We start from the raw sequence: 21,322 nt of genomic DNA, 5'->3' as shown, positions 1-21,322 counted from the left end.
AGCAAGAGATGATGAGAATCTGAAATAAGGCAATGGCAATGTGACAGGAAAGTAGAGAATACCCCAAAAAAACTCTTCCACAGTATACCAGGAGATGTGCCCATCAACAGGAAAATCAGTGGAGTCGTATCCGGCAGTGAAATGAACAAATTACAGCTGTCTTCAACAGCTTAGATGAAATTCAAAATATTAAGTGAAATGAACAACCCCCCCCCCCAGCATACTCATAAAGGTGTAAATCTTATAAAGTTTAAAAACAATCTAAATGTGTTTCAGCCATGTCTAAGTATGATAACAGAGAAAGGAAATGATGAATACAAACTAGGTTAGTGATTTCTCTGGGAAACGGGATGAGATGTATGAGATATATACATACATATATATTTGTGTGTATAATATATATTATAGATGTACATACTGAAAGAGCAAGAGGGAGAGAGAAAAAGGTCATTTATGGAACAGTGATGACAACGTACCATGACAATGGATTGTGCTTAATCTACTCTGTGTATTTAGGACATAATAAAGGAAAGAAAGATTATAACTGAGGCTTTATTGTCTAGATCATAAAATGTTTTGTTTTACTTATTTTCCTTTTCTTTGTCCTTTTCTTCCTCCATGCATGCTTGCTTGCACATAGTCATTTCAGTAGAGGGTAGTCACTAGGAATTAACTTCATATCCTAACCCCAGAGCTGCAGGCAAGATTGATGACCTTGTTTTTTTTTAAAGAACGATGGACCTAGCACCGTGGCTCACAGCGGTAATCCCACCCCTTTGGAAGGCTGAGGTGAGTGGATCACTTGAGCCCAGAAGTTCGAGACCAGCCCGGGCAATATAGTGAGACATCCCCACCCCCTGCCCAATCTCTATAAAAAATGAACGAAAATCGCCCAGGCCTATGTGTGTGCCTGCAGTCCCAGCTACTTGGGAGGCTGAGGTGAGAGGATCACTTGAGCCCAGGAGGTCGAGGCTGCAGTGAGCAGTGATCCTACCACTGCACTCCAGCCTGGGCCACAGCACAAGACCCTATCACAAACAAAACAACCATGACTCTTAGGTCACGCAGACTTCCTTGATGGTCCAGATGGGGCATCATCTGATGTGGCAGATGAGACCTAGAGTCCCAGGGAGGAAACACTTTGATCACAGGGGATCCCACCCTCTGTATTCTTACCTTACTCATAAAAGCCCCCCAGTTACGTTCAAAGGCATGTCAGTGTCTGAGAGACTTCTCCCGCTCTCTCACTTTGGCCAAATGGAATAAACCTTCCCCCGCTCCTAAGCACTGAATGTGTCAGTGTTTGGCTTACTGCCCATTTGGTACACGAACCTATATTTGGGGGTTGATAAGGCAACAGATCATGTATTTTTGAGATACTTTGAGGGTGGAACTGTAAATTTCCAGACTTTTTTTTTTTTTTTTTCACTCAGTTGGCTTTATGCTCATTCTCCCAAAGCGAGCGGCCCCACGAACTTTTCCTTGCCCCCAAAAGTAGGGCAGAGGGACAGGATCAAAACCAGTCGCGCCAGCAAGCCGTTAGAACCGCGCCGGGAACTGCCAGGCCCAGTGGGCTAAGTAAGCAGCAAGGCGGGGCTCAAGGGGCTTCCTGGGCGCTGGGCTCGCCGCGCAAGCGCAGTAGCGCGCCTCGCCGCCATGGCGTCTGCGCTGTCCAGTCATAAGCCGGTAGTGGCGGCGACTTCCCCTCAGGAAGCCGGGTCCCCGCCTCCTCCCCTCATCCCGCCTGCTCGGTGGCGGAGGCGGCGGCGGCGGCAGCGGTTGTTCCTGCCTCTCCGCCACCTCCACCGCGGCTTATCCCCTGGCTGGCGGCGTTGGCGGGGCGGGGGACAGTAGTTGTAGACGCCCGCCCCTGCCTCAGAGAAGGTGAGTTCCCGCCCCGGCGGCGGGGGCGGCCCGGTCTTCAGCCCCTCAACTCCTGCGCTCCAGGACAGGCCTCGCGCGCCCAGCCCGCCGGGCGCGCCCCGAGTGTGCGAAATGGCCGACCAGGGCGCGGCCCGAGTACCGCGCACCCCTCACCCGCCGCCGCCCCCGGAAAGGGGCTCCAGGACTTCCGAGTGAAGTGCGGAGGGAAGGGGCGCTCGGCTTGCGGAGGAAGCCGAGGTCAGAGTGGGAAACTAGGGGCGGCTAGGAGGAGATCTAGACCCGGAGCGTCAGGGAAAGGGAAGTGGGGTTGATGAGGAAACTCGAAAATTGAGGGGACAGAGATAAGTAGAAAAAAGCCCAAACGAGGAAGAGAGTAAGCTTCCGTTTGGTGAAGTTCAGCATCCTGGAAAGTAGAGACTTCGACGTAGGACACTTAGGGAGAGGTGGATTTAGGAATCGGGGAAAGCAGGAAGTAGCGGGGCCCTTGGGGGAAGAGAAGAGGGGATGAGATTTAGCCGGGGATCACTGGAGAGTTTTCCTAAGCTTTTGAGGATATGGCCCTGTAAGACAAGCTTCTAAGATTTATAGGCCCGTCTTGATAGTGATCTGGGGTTTTATATGTGTGTGCTTTTAATCCTCTAATTTAGAGACGGAGGTCTCGCTGTGCCCAGGCAGGAGTGCAGTGGCGCGATCATAGCTCGCTGCAGCCTCCAACTCCTGGGCTCAAGGGATCCTTCTGCCTCATCCTCCAGAGTAGCTGGGACTATGCGCCCAGCTGAGTTTTAATATGTGCCTACCAATGTCAGAGATACAGGAAGCTGGACATTAAAGCGCTGAAAAAGGATTTTATTCCGCAACTACTGACGGGGGAAAGGCTGAGCTCCATTCCTATTTTCACCGAGATGACTGCGAGTTTTAAAGGGAGAAGTAGGGAGTGGGAAGAGAGGGCTCAAGTAGAGTCAGGGAGGTGAAAAATTACAAAGGGCTGGTCATTGCATAAACGCAAGTAGGCCAGCTCTGGCTATCTTGGAATTATCTAAGATAAAATACGATCCTCCCACAGAAACCGGGAGTCAGGCCCAGTCCTTCCTGGTTACATTTCAGAGCAATGGCTTCCAGGTCCTTGAGGAAAACACTCCTGAGTTTAAGAGGTACAAACACATCTCAAAGGAACAGAGGAGGATTCGTAGTTGTGAGCCCTTTTTAGTAAATGCTTTTTAAAAGGGAAGTCAGGGAGCTGTTATTAGGTGTTGGTTAGAACAAACAGTAAAATTTTTTTGGCAGCCTGGCTTTTCCAACAGGAACTCAAAAGAGGGCTGGATTGCCCTCATAGATGTGGCCTTAGGCTTATTGAGGCCATGTTAAATTTTGGTCAACTCTCCAAGGATGGGGAGAGTTTTTGCAGTTCTCCAACACGTTGCCCCTAACACAAAAGGTTATTTCTTATCCATCTTAATCTGAGAGACGTTTGAGTTCTTACTATAATAGTTCTGTATGTCTACAAACAGCCTGCTGGTTGCAAACCATGAGATAAGGCTTAAAGCAGTTTTGGGAATTATTTTAGTTGATAGTGCTTGATCCCACTGCAGAAGACATAAGTGAAACATTTAGCCATGTTCAGTATCAAATTTTTTAGTATTTGCTGTGTTGCCTTATGTTGCTGTTAATCTTCAGAGTGAAAGATGATGGGAGCCAGAATACTGTAGAATAATTTAGATTCCTTTTTCCAGGAGAGACACCTGTAAATATAACCCCATAAAAATACTGATTTCTTCTTTATCCTTTTTCATGATATATTTTGTGTGTTATCCCATAATATTTTACACAATTGACTTTGTGTCAATTGTCTTTGGAGAACTAGCAGAGGAGTAAAATACTACAAATTTCTTAAAACATTTTCGTAAGCACTTTTTCTGTTCACTAAAAATAGGGATTAGTCATTGCAACCAAATGTTGAGACTATTAAGTTCTCTTAGTGAAGGCAGTTCTGGAAGACTAGATTTAGTGTCTTCAGTCAGCCTGGATTATTTTGCTTTTATAACAAATTTCCTGCCTCTCACTAATAAATAGCCCTGAGCAGTTTAAAGACTACAATTCAATTTGGCTCACATGGCCAGACCACAGGAAGATTTGGAAACAGCTTCTCATGGAAAAAGCTTTTTGCCAGACTCAGCATGTGTTTTTGTTTTTGATTTTGCAATTACTTCAAATATGTGCAAAAGACTTTAAAAGATGTCAGTTCACACAATACTAGCAGTAACCTTTCTGTTCCACTTCAAGGTGGTAAAATGAGAATACTGGAATAGGAGTCTGACTCGTTACAGGTTCTAGTGCTAGTTTCTCCTACAGCTATATGACCCTGAGTAAGTCCTACTTCCTGGATTTGAGTTTTGTCATCTGTGGGTGGGGGAACTGGACTAGCCCAGTGACTCTCATCTAGGGATGATCGTACCCCCGCCAGAAGACGTCTGATAATGTGGAGACATTTTAGGTTGTCATCACTGAGCAGAGAGGGAGAAGAGCCTATCATAATTCCAAAAGACACTATCCTGAATGTTGAAATCCTGAAAGATGAAAATCCCTAAAGTTTAAGTCCCCAAAATCACAATCACAAAAGGCCAAAATATTGAAAATGATACATCTGGGAAAAGTACTTTTTTTAGTTCTTTAAAATATGTTTGTTTACATTTTAAAGGGGGATTTATTTAAGAAACAAAAACACGATAGAACACTTCATAGGTCATTTGACACAATAAAAGGCAATGGTAACATTTTGCAAACAGGTATACTAACAGTCACATGCATATAACAGTTATGAGCAGATGAGCTGTATTCATAAAGAAGTAGATCAAAAAGGGAAATATATAAAAGCGTGTCACAATGGTTGGTAGTCATGTGCACCTAGCTTAATAACTGGTCATCTGAAATACTGTGACAAGTCTTTTGATGAGATAGATCAAAACCTGTAGTGGGTCACTGTTCACTTATGCAGTTGCCCAAAGAGCTGAAACCTGAAGAAATTTTTATCTTTCACAAATGCAGATACGCAAAAGACATCTCTCATCTCTTCATTTGTTGAGGAAGTTTCAACGTTTTTAGGTACATGCACAGTGCTTACACACAAAGTCAGCGTTCTGATAATGTACTTTCATGAAGTCACATTTGGAAAAAATGCGTAAGACAAATTAGAACTCTCTAAAAGTCTCCGCAGTTTACACTTCCAGTATTGGCGACATGATGCAAAGATGAGATACACAGCATGCTGAATTTTTTTTTTTAAAGTCTGACAATTTAAGATACTGGAAAAAAAATGGCAAATGAGAAAATGTATTACAGGAATAGATTATGGGCAGTTGTACAGAAATAGTCCATGAAAGCTGGGCTAACATGATGCAACTATCCTGTGACTGGGATTTTGGTCTTTTGGGATTTCAACATTTGGGATTATCTTCTAAACCCACGAGGAACATGGTAAGCAAGAGTACAGGTGCTACCAGCATCTCCTTGTTATAGGCCAGAGATGTCACAAATATCCTAAAATGCACAAGACAGTTCCCACACACACAACAATGGATTATCCTACTCATAATGCCAGTAGTGTCAAGGTTGAAGAACCCTGCACCAACCAAACTCAGGTCTTTTACAGCTTTAAAATTGTGAACTGAATAAACACATCTGTGTTGGTAATCTTTCCATGGCTTGACATGGCTGGTACTAAAATTGGTAATTCATAAAGCATATGAAACTTTGACCCATAAGGGCTGATATTCAAAAAGTAATCTCAGACGACATTCAGAGTAATCTCTGTTAAGGTTGAGCCTATTCACTAGAATTTGAAAAAACAGAATATAATTGTTACTTAAAAATTTACCTATTGTCACTTTACTTCCGGTAAATATCCTTCATTAAAATATCAGTTATTGCCACTTAACAATTGGCAGATATTTGATATGTCACACTATCTAAAACATGGCTAGGACTCAATATATTTTTATTTTAGGTATTTATAAGAGTTTTAAATAATTGCCAAGATGGAAAAAAGGGTTGCTTGCACTTAGCTATAATTTTTTTAAGACTTTGTTAGCAGATTCCTCCAAAGGTATCAAAGAATTGTCATGTTTCCAGTTGTTAAAATTCTACTCTCACTTTCAAAATTCTGATAGGACCACTAAAACTGATTTGAAGAGCATCTGCTAATCCATTTTCACCTATACCTATGGTACCCTTATAAGGAACTCCTCTGTATTGGTCTTGATAAAGAGCGAATATCAGTAAGGATTAAAAATTGGCAAAGGTTGGGCATGGTGGTTTACGACTGTGATCCCAACATTGAGAGGTCAAGGCCAGAGGATTGCTCGAGCCCAGGAGTTTGAAACCAGCTTGGGCAAAAGAGTGAGACCCTATCTACAAAAAAAAAAAGAAGTAAAAATTAACCAGGCATGACAGCGCATGCTTGTAGTCCCAGCTACTTGGGAGGCTGAGGTAGGAGGACTGCTTGAGCCCAGGAGGTTGAGGCTGCAGTGAGCTGTGATCACACCACTATACTTCAGCCCGCGTGACACAGCAAGACCCTGTCTCAAAAAAAAAAAAAAAAAAAAAAAACAACCAAGTAAGGAAGATATAGAAGGCATAAGGTTACAAATAGGAAATGGAAAATTTAATCACAAAAACCCAAAGAAGCACCATGTTTCCCTAGCTAAAAGAAATACACAGACAGTGTATTATTGTGGTGTCAAGATTTTCCAGGACACTTTGTAATTTATTTGGTGAAGTTTCTCAAATATTTTTGACAGTTAAAAAAAGTTTCACTAAATAATAATATTCCTGAGTAATCATAGTAAAAACTACAACAAACAAAAATTCTTGGTTATCTACCTGTTTTTATTATTATTATTTTGAGATGGAGTCTGTCATCCAGGCTAGAGTGCAGTGGTACAATCTTGGCTCACTGCAACTTCTCCCTCCCTGGTTCAAGTGATTCTTTTGCCTCAGCCTCCCAAGTAGCTGGGATTACAGGCATGCACCACCATGCCCAGCTAATATTTGTGTTTGCTAGTAGAGACGGGGTTTCACCATGTCGGCTGGGCTAGTCTTGGACTCTTGACCTCAAGTGGTCCGCCTACCTCAGCCTCCCAGAGTGCTGGGATTACAGATATGAGCCACTGTACCCAGGTCTACCTGTTTTTAAGAAAGAAAAAAAAAATTGACTTGGTTTTGGAGTGAAGGACATTTCTGGCTACTTATTGAGTAATTAACTCATTTACATAGCAATTGCCTAAAAATATTTTCCTTTGTTTCCATGATATTAAGCAGAGACTCAAGTTAAATGACATAAAGAAAATCTAGCTAATAACCCTTAAGTTTATTCAGAAAACATTTTTAAGCTCCTGTTATGTGCCAGATATTATACTTGGTACTAAGGGTATACAGATGAATTAGGCCAGACCTTTTAAAGGGTTCAATAGTAACATTTATTAATGAAATTAGAGAGAAAAATAAAGAGCAATTGGAGAAAATGCAGTTTTAAATATGGATTAGTCAGACTCCTAAGATACCAGGAGTAGTACATTGTTTTGCATAAATATGTTTGTTACAGGCACACCAGAGCACATTATGTTAATGTAAATCTGAAGTTGGCAGCTGGGAAGAATGATTAGAGAGTGTGCCTGGAGAAACATTAATGATTATTTGTTAGTCTCAGACTTGCTGCCTTTATTAGGTGTCAATAAGTGAAAATATTGACTAAGCATGTTAAAATGACTAAGAACTGCTGCTACTGTATTCACCACATATGTTAGGACATAAGCGTTGATCTCTGTTTTTGTTTTTGTTTTTGTTTTTCTTTTGAGACAGGATCTCACTCCAGTTGCCCAGGCTGGAGTGCAGAGGCACAATTTCATCTCACTGCAGCCTCGACTTCCCCAGGCTCAAGTGATTCTCCCACCTCAGCGTCCCAAGTAGGTGGGACTACGGGTGCACGCCACCATGCCCTGCTAGTTTTTTTGTATTTTTAGTAGAGACGAGGTTTCACCATGTTGCCTAGGCTGGTCTGGAACTCTGGACTCAAATGATCCACCTACTTCAGCTTCCCAAGGACATAAGCATTGATACACTTCCCTCTTACAAACCTATTCACATTAACCCATTAGAAGGAATGGCGCACGTTTGATGGTCTTTGATGTAGGATATTTGCCTTGGATCCAAATAAAACTAATTTCACAAGCGTGATCCCCGAGCTAGCTAGCTATAGAGTACTTATGATTATTGGCATTCAAAGACTTACTTTAAATAAAAACATAAATTTGATACTAAATATGTACTCCCAATTAATGATTTTCTTACTTCATTTGTATTTTGTCATTGGGAATATGCCATAATAAACCCTTAGTTATTTTTGTAATTGTTGTATTAATGTAAAGTAGCTAAAACATGGCAAACGGTAGATCAGACTACTCTCATTTCCTGAGAAAGCAAGATTAACAACTAGCGTTATGGCAAAGAGTATTCATGATGTTGACAGGTATTGGGCCGCATTTTTACCCCAATTAAGTTCTCTGAAAACACTTTAAATAGGATTTGACCTCTGGGGAAAAAAAAAGAATCAAACAACGTGTTTTGGCAAAGATAACAGAATTAGTTGCCTAGTATCCCAAAATTTAGTGCTGTGCTCTGCCTAGTCTTTACTAAGATTAGAATAGTATTGGATTACAGAACTCCCTAAGAGCAGGCATAAAACAAGGATGTCCATTCTCAGCACTTCTATTCAGTATTGTACTAGAGCGCCTAGCCAGTACATTGAGGCAAGAAAAATAAAAGGTTTACAGATAGGCAATAAATAATACTGTCTTTATTTGCAGATTATATGATCATCTATATAGAAAGCCCCATAGAATCTAGGAAAAGGCAATGAGAATAGTGAGTTCAGCAGGGGAGTAAAATACAAGTTCCATATATATAATCAATAGTATTTCTAAATGCTAGCAAAAAGCTATTAGAAACAGATTTTTTAAAAATACTGTTTACTGTTGTATCAAAAAACAAAACTGCATTCATAGACCTTGTCATAAAACATAAGATACTTTTAGATAACTTTAATAAAATATATTGAGGCCGGGCCCAATACACCTGTAATCCCAGCACTTTGGGAAGCCAAGGCAGGTGGACCACTTGAGGTCAAGAGTTCAAGACTAGCCTGACCATCATGGTGAAACCCTGTCTCTACTAAAAATACAAAATTAGCCAGCCGTGGTAGTGCACGCCTGTAATCCCAGCTACTCGGAAGGCTGAGGCAGGAGAATTGCTTGAACCCAGGAGGTAGAGGTTGCAGTGAGCTGAGATCCCGCCACTGCACCCCAGCCTGGGTAACAAGAGTGAAACTCCATCTCAAAAAAAATAAAAAATAAAAAAAGACACTGAAAGTAACATTGCTGACAGAAAGAAGGTGCAAATAATGGAGAGATATAAAATGTCTCCTAATATATGTTAGTGAGTTAGATTGAAAAGTATAGAGCCATGGTGTATTTATTAGAGGGGAAGAAGAAGTAAGCTACTGATACCTAAAATATAACCAAATTAACATCCTAATTTTGCTCATAAAATTTTTTCCTCAAAGATTAAAGATATTTAATAACCATTGAAAAATCTATTATGCTGGCCAGACATGGTGGTTCACACCTGTAATCCCAGCACTTTGGGAGGCCAAGGCGGCAGATCACTTGAGCTTATGAGTTTGATACCAGCCTAGGCAACATGGTGAAACCCCGGCTCTACTAAAAATACAAACAATTAGCCAGGCGTGGTGGTGTGTGCCTATCGTCCCAGCTACTCGGGAGGCTGAAGTGGGAGGATCACTTGAGCCTGGGAGGCAGAGGCTGCAGTGAGCTGAGATCACACCACCACACTCTAGCCTGGGAGACAGTGAGACCCTGTCTCAAAAAAACACAAACCTATTAAGCTGTTATGATTAAATGCCATATCACAGCAGGTCATGCTGTGAGGCATGGAAATTTTTATTACATTTTTTATTCAAATTCAATTGATTTATTCATCAAACATGAGATGTCTGAAAAACATTTCATATGGTGCAAGAGTTAAATTAGGCAGGGCACAATGGCTCATGCCTGTAATCCCAGCACTTGGGAGGCCAAGGCAGAAGGACTGCTTGAGCCCAAGAGTTTGAGACCAGCCTAGGCAAAACAGCAAGGCCCTGTCTCTTTAAATAAATAAATAAATAATTCAGCATCAAGTTTCGTTTTGTGAGAAAGATGTTTAAAAAGTTAAATTCAGGTTTTGCTGTTTCTGAAAGGTAGGTAGAATGAAACAGATTGGTAAATCGAATTAAGAAAAGTAGAACGATTCCTTGTATTTAAGATATGCTCTTTTTAGACAGTTTTGAATTATGAGTAATTCATATTATGTGTTTCATATTTAATACTGTAGTTGATGTGCAGTTTTTGTTACTTTAACTTTCACAGTGGTTTTACATATTTTTATTGAAATAAAGACCTGGCTGGGCATGGTGGCTCATGCCCATAGTCCCACTGCTTTGGGAGGCTGAGGCAGGTGGATTCCTTCAGCCCAGAGGTTCGAGACCAACCTGGGCAACAAAGCAAGACCTCATGTCTGCAAAAAAACTACAAAAAATAAGTTGGGCTTGGTGGCAGATGCCTGTAGTCCCAGCTACTGGGGAGGCTGAGGCAGGAGGATCAATTGAGCCTGGGAGGTTGCAGCTGCTGTGAGTCGAGACTGTACCACTGCACTCCAACCTGGGTGACAGAATGAGACCATGTCTCAAAAAAACAAACAAAAAGTTAGTTCAAAATCAGAGCAATTAGAATAAGGATCATGTCCATCCTTCAACTTCCATAAAGACAGTCCCTCTAAAACATCAGTTAGCTTGAAATACAAAGAATTAGGTACTTCTTTCAGATACTTCTGCGCTGTTTATGGATAACCTTATTTGTCTTTCTGTAGTTACTAGATGAATTTATTGGGAGAACATCTCACTATGTCACTTAAATAGACAAAATCCTGAACAACAATACAAATACTTCATCCATACCACACTTACCTTGTTCCCTGCACTCTTCTAAGTGCTTTGCATGTATTAATTTCTATAAGGACCACAACAGCTTTTTGAGGTATATGTTATATCCCTATTATAGAGGTGAGGAACCTAAGGCAGAGAGGTTGAGAAGCTTGACCAGGGTTACATAACTTCATAAGTGGCAGAACTGACTCCAGGGTTCCTATATCTGACTCAAAGGAGCAATGGAGCTAAGTAACAGTATGACAGGCATTAGTTCTTAGTAGTGCCTGAGGTGATGTAGCCTTTGTCGGGTGGATTATCTTTCTGGAAACAAAGCCAACATTACAAAATCTTTTTAAGGTGTAATTATTTCTTATTCCAAAAAAAGTGTAAACTCCTTTAGTTATTTTATTGAGGTATATTTTACTTATGATAAACTCCACATATATAAAGTGTACAATTCAGGCTGGGCACGATGGCTCACGCCTGTAATCCTGGCACTTTGGGAAGCCGAAGTGGGTGAGTCACCTGAAGTCAGGAGTTTGAGACAGCCTGGCCAACATGGTGAAACCTGTCTCTACTAAAAATACAAAAATTAGTCAGGTGTGTGGTTCATGCCTGTAATCCCAGCTACTTGGGAGGCTTAGGCACAAAAATTGAATCCAGGAGGCGGAGGTTGCAGTGAGCCAAGATTGCGCCACTATACTCCAGCCTGAGTGACAGAGTGAGACACTGTCTCAAAAAAAAAAAAAAAGTACAATTCAATGAATTTGTGACAGGTGTATGCTCCCATGAAACCACTATCATAAGCAAAATGCCAAACATTTCCATCAACTTCGAAAGTACTTATGCCCCTTTACAATCCATTCCCCCCTCTACCTCTATCCCTGGGCAACCATTGATCTGCTGCTATTACTAGAGATTAGTTTGCATTTCTAGAATATTTTATAAATAGAATCATATAGTAGATATGCTTTCATGTCTGTCTGTCACTCAGCATGATGGTTTTGAGATTCATCCATGTTGTATGTGTTGCTGTTTTGTTCCTTTTTATGTCTGAATAATTGTATTTTGCTTATCTGTTCAGCTGTGGATGAACATTAGAGTTGTTTCAGGTTTTGGCTGTTACAAATAAAGCTGCTGTGAACATTCATTTACAAATCTGCATGGATATGTTTTCATGTCAGATACACAGGAGTAGAATGGCTAGGTCATATGGTAGCTATGTATTTAACTTTATAAAAAGTTAAGCCGGGTGGCTGATAATTTTTTACTGTGGCTCACACCTGTAAACTCTGGGAGGCCAAGATGGCCAGATTGCTTGAGTCCAGGAGTTAAAGACCAGCCTGGGCAACGTGGCAAAACCTCATCTCTACAAAAAAAAAAAAAAAAAAAAAAAATTATCCAGGCATCATGCCATGAACCCGTAGTCCAGCTACTCAGGAGGTTGAGATGGAAGGATCACTTGAGCCCAGAGGCCAAGGCTGCAGTGAGCTATGATCATGCCACTGCACTCTAGCATGAGCAAGAGTGCTACTCCATTCTCAGAAAAAAAAAAAAAATTACCAAACTCCTTTGTAAAACTGTTGTACCATTTTACATTTTAGCCAGCAATGTATGGAAGTTCTAGTTATTTAACATCTTTAGCAACACTTGGTATTGTTAGTCCTTTAATTTTAATCGTTCTAGTGAGAGTGTGGTGGTATCTCATTATGTTTGTTGTTTGTTTGTTTGTTTTTTTTTTTAACTAGACAGCATGGCTCTTTTCAGTTTATTGCATGAAGAAGTTATGTTAGTCCAAGTTAAAAGCAGACCCTTCATTGTGGTTCAATTCATATTTACTTCGTCATTAGTATATATTCTTTTCTGAAGTATCTGTTCAGACCTTTTGCCCTTTTTAAATTGAGTTTGTCTTATAATTGAGTCATAAAAAGTCTTTATATCTTCTAGATGTAAGTCCCTTGTCTGATATGTTAGTTGAGAATATCCTATACTCTGTGGCTTAATTTTATTTTATTTTGGTTTGTTTTCTTTTGTGGAGACAGGGTCTTGGTACATTGCCCAGGCTGGTCTGAAACTCCTGGACTCAAGTGACCCCCCCAACGTTGTCCTCTAAAGTGCTGAGACTGCAGGCATTAGCCACTGTGCCCAGCCGGTTTTCATTTTTTTAATGGAGAGATATGTAAAACCTGGAGATCAGAAAATGTTTCAGCTTTTTAAGGAGGAGAAATGGATTCCAGAGCGTAGACTGAAAAGTTTTACATCAGTTAGAAAGTCAGCATGCCACAACAGTCAGTAACAGATTATGGAGCCAGACTGCCTTGTCATTTACTAACTGCAACCATGGATATGTTTCTTAACCTTTCTGTGCCTCAGTTTCCTCTTCTATAAAATATAGAAAGTAATTGTACTGAGCCCATAGAGTTCTTATGAGGATAAAATTAGTTATCGTGAGGCCAGGCATGGTGGCTCACACCTGTAATCCCAGCACTTTAGGAGACTGAGGCGGGTGGATCACCTGAGGTCGGGAGTTCGAGAGCAGCCTGACCAACATGGAGAAGCCCCATCTCTACTTAAATACAAAAAAAAAAAAAAAATTATCCGGGCGTGCTGGCACATGCCTGTAATCCCAGCTATTTGGGAGGCTGAGGCAGGAGAATCGCTTGAATCCGGGAGGCAGAGGTTGCAGTGAGCCAAGATGGCACCATTGCACTCCAGCCTAGGCAACAAGAGCGAAACTTCATCTCAAAAAATAAATAAATAAATAAATAAATAAATAAATAAATAAATAAATAAAGTTACTATGTGTAACTGCTTAGAACAGTACCTGATACATCATAAGGGCAATGCTGTAAAAGTGTTACAGAACAGATTATTAATAGGTGGCTTGTGAATGTGATACTTTGAAATAAACATTAAAAGGCAATATAGATTTATTGAAAACAAGTCATGCCATGCCTCGTTTCTTTTATGAAAGATTACTGGTAAATCAAAAGAATGTTGCAGGACCATATTTCTTTAGTGAGCATAATGAGATTCCCTGAGGTTTCTGAGATACAAGATTGTGCCAGGAAGATACTTGAAGTTTAATTGGCATAATTTATTCAGACATTAAATAATGACTTTTTATATCAAATGGAAGTTTTAAGACTAGAGTTCAAGAATTCATGAGTTGTTAAAGTAAACCATGAAACTTGAAATATTTCTGCTGTGTGTGTGGTTGATCTCTTTAAGCTGTAATCCCTAGACCTCCTGACTACAAGAGTTTACTCCTATCTGCCTATAGATTGTTTTGGTCAAAATGATTGAGATTGAGAACCATTGCTGTAGAAAGGATGGTTACAATTTTAGAAGGGCATTTCCTATATCTTTCAAATATCAACAAAATGGAAAAATAAGACTTCAGTGTGGTACAAATAGATCAGACCCATAAGAAGGAGAGTAGTAGGGAGTAGAGTGGAGAAGCATGGTGTTCAAAAAGATGCTGAATTTGATTTTGAAATAAACTCAGATGATATCAAATTCTTAGTATCTTTCTAATTAAACCCACAGATTGCTAATAAATAGATACGTCCTAGATGCAAGAAGAGAGTAGATTCTTTGTAGCATGCCGTAGGTATTATCTTGCCCTTGTCCTGCTTAGTTTTCACCAGTAATGTGAATGAAGTCATAGACTGAATGCATATAAAAAGTATGTGTGGGAGCCATAGCAAATACCAAGATTAAGATCATTTGAATTTTTAAAAATTCTCAGGTGGCTGCAGTGGCTCACAGCTGTAATCTCAGCACTTCGGGAGACCAAGGGAGGAGGATCGCTTGAGGCGAGGGGATCAAGACCAGCCTGGGCAACTTAATGAGATTCCCGTTTCTACAAAATATTATTTAAAATTAGCTGGGCATGCTAGCACATGCCTATAGTCCTAGCTATTCTGGTGGCTGAGGCGAGAGGATCACTTGAGCCCCAGAGTTAAGGCTGCAGTGAGCTATGCTCATGCCTCTGCACTCCAGCCTGGGGGGCTCTGACTTTTTAAAGAAAGAAGGAGAGGCGGGGCAGGGGAGAGAAAGAAAAGAAACAAAGGAAAAGAAACAACCCTCATTTAGGAATAGTGGTCTAGGTTGGGCGCGGTGGCTCACGCCTGTAATCCCAGCACTTTGGGATGCTGAGGCGGGTGGATCACGAGGTCAGGAGATCGAGACCATCCTGGCTAACACAGTGAAACCCCTTCTCTACTAAAAATACAAAAAATTAGCCAGGCATGGTGGCGGGCGCCTGTAGTCCTAGCTACTCGGGAGGCTGAGGCAGGAGAATGGCGTGATCCTGCGAAGCAGAGCTTGCAGTGAGCCGAGATTGCCCCACTGCACTCCAGCCTGGGAGACAGAGTGAGACTCCGTCTGGGAAAAAAAAAAAAAAAAAAAAGGAATAATGGTCTAAACCCATAACAAGATAAAGTATTTATTCCTGCATTTAGAAAAATAATTCACCGGGCGCGGTGGCTCAAGCCTGTAATCCCAGCATTTTGGGAGGCTGAGACAGGCGAATCACGAGGTCAGGAGATCGAGACCATCCTGGCTAACAGTGAAACCCTGTCTCTACTAAAAAATACAAAAAACTAGCCGGACGAGGTGGCAGGCGCCTGTAGTCCCAGCTACTCAGAAGGCTGAGGCAGGAGAATGGCGTGAACCCGGGAGACGGAGTTTGCAGTGAGCCGAGATCCAGCCACTGCACTCCAGCCTGGACGACAGAGGGAGACTCCCCCTCAAAAAAAAAAAAAGAAAAATAATTCAGTCAGCATCCCTATCACATGGGAGAAGACAGCCAATATCAGGGGAGAGAGATGCTACCTCCAAGATTTTAACAATTGTAAAGGTCATTAGAAACCAGTAATACGACTATTTAAAAAATAACTAATGCTAAAATAAAATGGTAAGGATGAAAGCAATGTCCAGGTTAGAGGAAGAGGTAATTTCACTTTAGTCCACAACAATCACCGTCTGTGTTCTTCAAACTATATAATGCTGCAACCTTTGTAATGAGTAAATATATAGTAATCACTATGCAAGTGAAAGAGAGGTGATGTCAAAATTTTCTGAGGAAAGATTTCTACAAATGCCTAGAGTTCACTACCGACCTTTCTTTCCTCTAGTGGTTCCTGTTACCCATCATGGGTACTGAAGTTTGATACGTACACAATTAGTTCAGGGATTCAGCCATTTTAATTTGTAAGGAATTTCAGGGTACATAAAACATCTGCAAGTTGTTTAAACCCAACTTCACATAGAGGAATTAAACACATAGAAGAATGCAGCAGGAAAGGAGAGATGTGAAAGATACTAGACATTTGATAGAATCTGGGTTTGTTCCAAAATCAAATTCACTGCTTTTTGAATGCTTAATGCTTATTCGTTCCACTCCCTACTTCCCTCCTTCTGGGGGATAACAAAAACAGTAACAACTCTTTCCTCTTCCTAACTTTCTCTGTCAAAGATAACTTTACCCAGGATCAAGGCCTTACTTAGAATTGTCTCTGCCCCCACTCTCTTCCTTCTCTCTGTTCTTCCCAGCTATCACAAATTCCTTTGATTCCACCTTTAGAATATCTCTCATATTCTTCCCTTCCTTTCTGTTAGCTCTGCTACTCTTTTGGTGCAGCCCAATAATCTCTTGCCTGCAACAGCTTCCTAACAATATCCCCATGTTGAGTCTCTTTTTCTTCCCCTATTGACTGCAGAATTAAATCCAAATGTCCAAATAAGGCATATTATGATTTAGCATCATTCCACCTTTAGCACTGTCTTTCACTACCTTTATGCATGTCTTGTTTTAGCTAAAGCAGAAGTGCCTTTTCTAATGCTCTTCTGTCCTCCAGAATACCCTTTCTTTACTCATTTTTTTTTTTCTAAATTTTACCCATCTCTTTAAGGGTTCAGTCAAAATCCATTCTTCTCCACAAACCCCTCACCAAGAACACATTATACCTTCTTATGTCTTACAGCACTTTACACATTTTTGTCTTGCATCATAGTTCTTTGCCTATCAGTTTTTACAAAATTATGAAGTCCTCAATATTAACAATTGTCTTGTTCACTTATTCCCAATGTGTGGAACAGCTATGTGTATGTAAGGGAAAGGGTATGAGATAAACCAAAGTTTAATATCTGCCTTTATCAAATAGCACATGTGGCAACATATTTTAATTCCTTTAAATCCCAATATCCAGAGCTTTATGAGAAATTCTTGCAGAAGTAAAAAACTGAAATAATCTATTGTTTGGCATACAGTAGGCATTCGATAAGGTTCATCTCTTTTTTCCTGTGCTTTCCCACAGTACTCACCAGAGTACCTTGAAGACAAACTCAAAAAATAGTGATAAAGTTTGGTAAAGTCCAAAAGCATGGAGAACTTGAACTAAATAATGTTATAGGAATTGAAAAATGAAAGAATAGCTTTGAAAATATTATAAAGCTAGAACAGACATGACTCAGGAGAAAAATGGCTGAGATTTTGAGCTTCAGAATATTTTGCTATTTAACAGATAAAAAATGAGAGCATAGTTGGCAAAGGAGTTAAAGGTAACCCCAAGTTTCTTACCTCAGCTTACAACATTGCCTTTTAGAAATGCCTGGTTGGTATTAAGGGTTGAACCAGGAAGGAAATTATTGTTCTATTTTCAGATATCTTGAGCTTCTAAATAACTACTCAGTAAACTTTCATGTATACTGATTTGGTCATCACCGAAAGACAATATTTACCTGTTCCTATTAAAGATTTATTTTTGTAGAGCTGGAGGTCTCAATATGTTGCCTAGGCTGGTCTCAAACTCCTGGCCTCAAGCAATCCTCCCAACTCAGCCTCCCAAAGTGTTGGTACTACAGGTACAAAGCACTAAGCCAAACCAAGAATTTTAATGGAAAAGTCACCATCACATCACCTTGTCAGTTTTTGTACATTAATTCTGAATCAAAGGAAGTTCTGAAAACCTTTGTATTAACCTGTTTACCTTGCTGACCTTAGAGTCAAATGTAAGTAAGTCCTTTATTTTAAAACAATTAAGAAATAATTTAGATATTATATATAATAGATTTTTTTTTTTTGAGGCAGTCTCACTTTGTCGCCCAGGCTGGAACGCAGTGGCGCAATCTTGGCTCACTGCAACTTCCACCTCCTGGGTTCAAGAGATTCTCATACTTCAGCCTCCCAAATAGCTGGGATTACATGCATGTGCCAACATGCCCAGCTAATTTTTTGTATTTTTAGTAGAGACAGGGTTTTGCCATGTTGGTCAGGCTAGTCTCAAAATCCCGGGCTCAAGTGATCTGCCCGCCTCTGCCTCCCAAAGTGCTGGGATTACAGGCATGAGCCATGACACCCAGCCTGAGATACATTTTTAATACTCTTCAAGTCCTTTCTAAAATGTTTCTGATTTATAATTATCTTGAGCACATAATATTTTTAAGCAAATCTTTTTAATCCATACATTGGCACTAATATTAAGATTAGTTTGAAGATACCCAGTATAACTTAAATATTTATGGAGTTTTTAAAAGTAGAGAGTCATATATGTTTTTTGCACAAATTAATATAGAGATGTACAAAGAGCAATATGTTAAATGTTTGCCCCTACTCATTTTCTGACCCAATTTCCCATTTCCCAAACCCCATTAAATTTAGCATATATCTTTTCAGATGTTCTTCTGTGGATAATGAGTTAACACACAAGATCAGACTGTCAAATCAGACTCATCAGGTTTACTAATTATTTCAAGGATACAGGCAGTCAAAAGACTCAACCAAAGCATAGTGTCTAATACATGAAAGATGGCTCCTCAGACCATGTGATATGGTTAGGCTTTGTGTCCCCACCCAAATCTCATACTGAATTGTAATCCCCATAATTCCCACATGTCAAGAAGAGACCAGGTGGAGGTAACTGAATTGGGGGCAGTTTCCCCCATGTTGTTATCATGATAGTGAGTTCTCCCGAGATCTGATGGTTTTATAAGGGGCTTTTCCCGCTTCACTCAGCACTTCTCCTTCCTACCACCTTGAAAGGAAAGTGGCTTGCTTCCCCTTCACCTTCCACCATGACTGTAAGTTTCCTAAGGCCTCCCCAGCCATGCAAAACTGTGAGTCAATTAAACCTCTTTCCTTTATAAATTACCCAGTCTTTGGTATGTCTTTGTAACATGTAAGAACAGACCAATACACCATGTTTTCCAACTTTGGACATGTATCTCTGGCCCAGAATAAATAGGTAAGGTTTCTAAGTAAGATTCACAAGATCACCTCACACAGTGGGGTGTTTAAATTGTGACTCATCTCCATGTTATACCCTAGAGAGTTGTATACCTTATGTGGCATTCTTCAGAGAGAGATGCCTCATAGATTCTGGGTTTATTTACTACAGGTAATCTTTAGCCAGGGACATCTTGCTAAGAGCATTTTAGTGGTAAGATCTCTTCCTCCAAGCAAATATCATTAGGCTCTTTACTTGAGGTCCGGTTGTCAATCATCCTTCTCTTTTTCCCTCTTCTCCAGGAAAGGAAGTGAATGGATTGGAGGCCAAATGTATTATTCCTTCCTTACAGTAAATACATATGTATATATTTAAGTTGGGGTTGTATATTTTGGGTTGTTTACACTAAAATTGGATTTTATGATTGAACAATTTTTTTTTTTTTTTTTTTTTTTTTTGAGACGGAGTCTTGCTCTGTCGCCCAGGCTGGAGTGCAGTGGCCGGATCTCAGCTCACTGCAAGCTCCGCCTCCCGGGTTCAGGGCATTCTCCTGTCTCAGCCTCCCGAGTAGCTGGGACTACAGGCGCCCGCCTGGTCGCCCGGCTAGTTTTTTGTATTTTTTAGTAGAGACGGGGTTTCACCGTATTAGCCAGGATGGTCTCGATCTCCTGACCTCGTGATCCGCCCGTCTCGGCCTCCCAAAGTGCTGGGATTACAGGCTTGAGCCACCGCGCCCGGCTGATTGAACAATTGATTGATAGAGTTCTATACATTGTTTTTCCCATTAATACATCATGGGCATTTCTCCATGACATTACATATGATTCTAACTCATCCATTTAAACTACCAGGTAGAAAATACAATTTTGATGTTATATGATTGGCACCCTATGTATAAACTGGTAAACTTCTATAAAATAAATGTTAGCTGTTAGGAACTTTAGATTTGAAGTACAGACCCAAGTGTAAATGTAGTAATTTGGCGTAGATTATTTATTAAGTGAGAAACACTTTTAGCAAAAGTTGTAGAAGCTAATATGTGAATATGACTGTAGCTTTGAAGGGCTTGTCTGAGCTCTATTTAGTGAAATTTGTGTGGTTGTATTTGTACCAGCCGTTGAAGAAGGTTGTCTACCACAGGTTAAGATAGTTTGTTGGCCGGGCTCAGTGGCTCATGCCCGTAATCCCAGAACTTTGGGAGGCCAAGGTAGGTTGGATCACCTGAGCTCAGGAGTTGGAGACCAGCCTGGGCAACATGGTGAAACCCCATCTCTACAAAAAATAAAAAAAATTAGCCAGGCACAGTGGCATGCACCTGTACTCCCAGCTACTCAGGAAGCTGAGACAGGAGAATCATGCTGTGGCCTGGGTGACAGCCAGATCCTGTTTCAAAAAAAAAAAAAGATAGTTTGTGGTTCCCCCATGTGATTCTCAGATGACATTGGTGATGTATCTGGAATCATTAGCTATCTTAAAATTGACTGCATTTCTTGAGATTGTTAGCTTTAAAACATAAAATGCCAAAACTGGATTTCTTAGCCCAGACTTTCAATACTGGTGCCCCAGTAACTTTTCCTTCAGAATAGTATTTTGTAGACTAAAAAATATGTTAGCATATTAAATATTAGAGTCTTACAAAATATTCATATTAAAATTTTTATTCTAATGAGCAAAAATTTATTACTGTAGCCTTGCAAGCACTCAGAAAATTAAGATTTGAGATGGTATATGAAATATAGTAGTTGAACATTAAAAATATTACCTTAACTATTTAATATAATCTTCTGTCTTACCTCTCTTTTATTGATAGATACCACAATGAATGAACAAAGACTGAACTTTTACAGATACCTTTTATAACAGATGTCTGTGGAGTAGTGTTACAGTTCAAATAACAAAGGATTTTGCATTATGAGGTAGGTCGAAAATAGAAGGAATATGTCCTAATGTCACTTTTTAAATGTAGTGGGTAAACTTCATATATGTCATTTTATTTAATCCGTACAAGAAAAGTATTGTCCTTTGGATGACTGACTCAGAGAAGGGAAATAACTTCCTGACTTACATTTGGGGAATTAGGATTTAAACTCAGATCTTTCTAACTCTGAAGCTCATTTTCTTTTCTTCTCTCCATTCTGTCTTCTACCTTATGCAGAAAGCCACTGTATCAGTTCTT

At 40.3% G+C, this 21,322-nt stretch overlaps 1 protein-coding gene across 2 annotated transcripts in view; it reads left to right on the top strand.

The window, feature by feature from the left end:
* The first annotated feature begins 1,656 nt into the window (after nt 1–1,656).
* Nucleotides 1,657–21,322, top strand: part of LOC111528196 (lysine-rich coiled-coil protein 1) — a 29,514-nt gene continuing 9,848 nt past the window's right edge. The window contains exons 1-2 of one of the 2 annotated variants that reach the window (XM_023194878.2): nt 1,657–1,884; nt 20,957–21,062. The gene's annotated coding sequence lies outside the window, so the exon portion shown is untranslated. The remainder of the gene's footprint in view (nt 1,885–20,956; nt 21,063–21,322) is intronic. The other variant, XM_023194879.1, reaches the window with a different exon arrangement.

This window comes from Piliocolobus tephrosceles, chromosome 15 (assembly GCF_002776525.5).
Source record: "Piliocolobus tephrosceles isolate RC106 chromosome 15, ASM277652v3, whole genome shotgun sequence".
In the NCBI taxonomy this organism is placed as follows: Eukaryota; Metazoa; Chordata; class Mammalia; order Primates; family Cercopithecidae; genus Piliocolobus; species Piliocolobus tephrosceles.
This window is presented reverse-complemented; position numbering and strand designations above follow the sequence as displayed.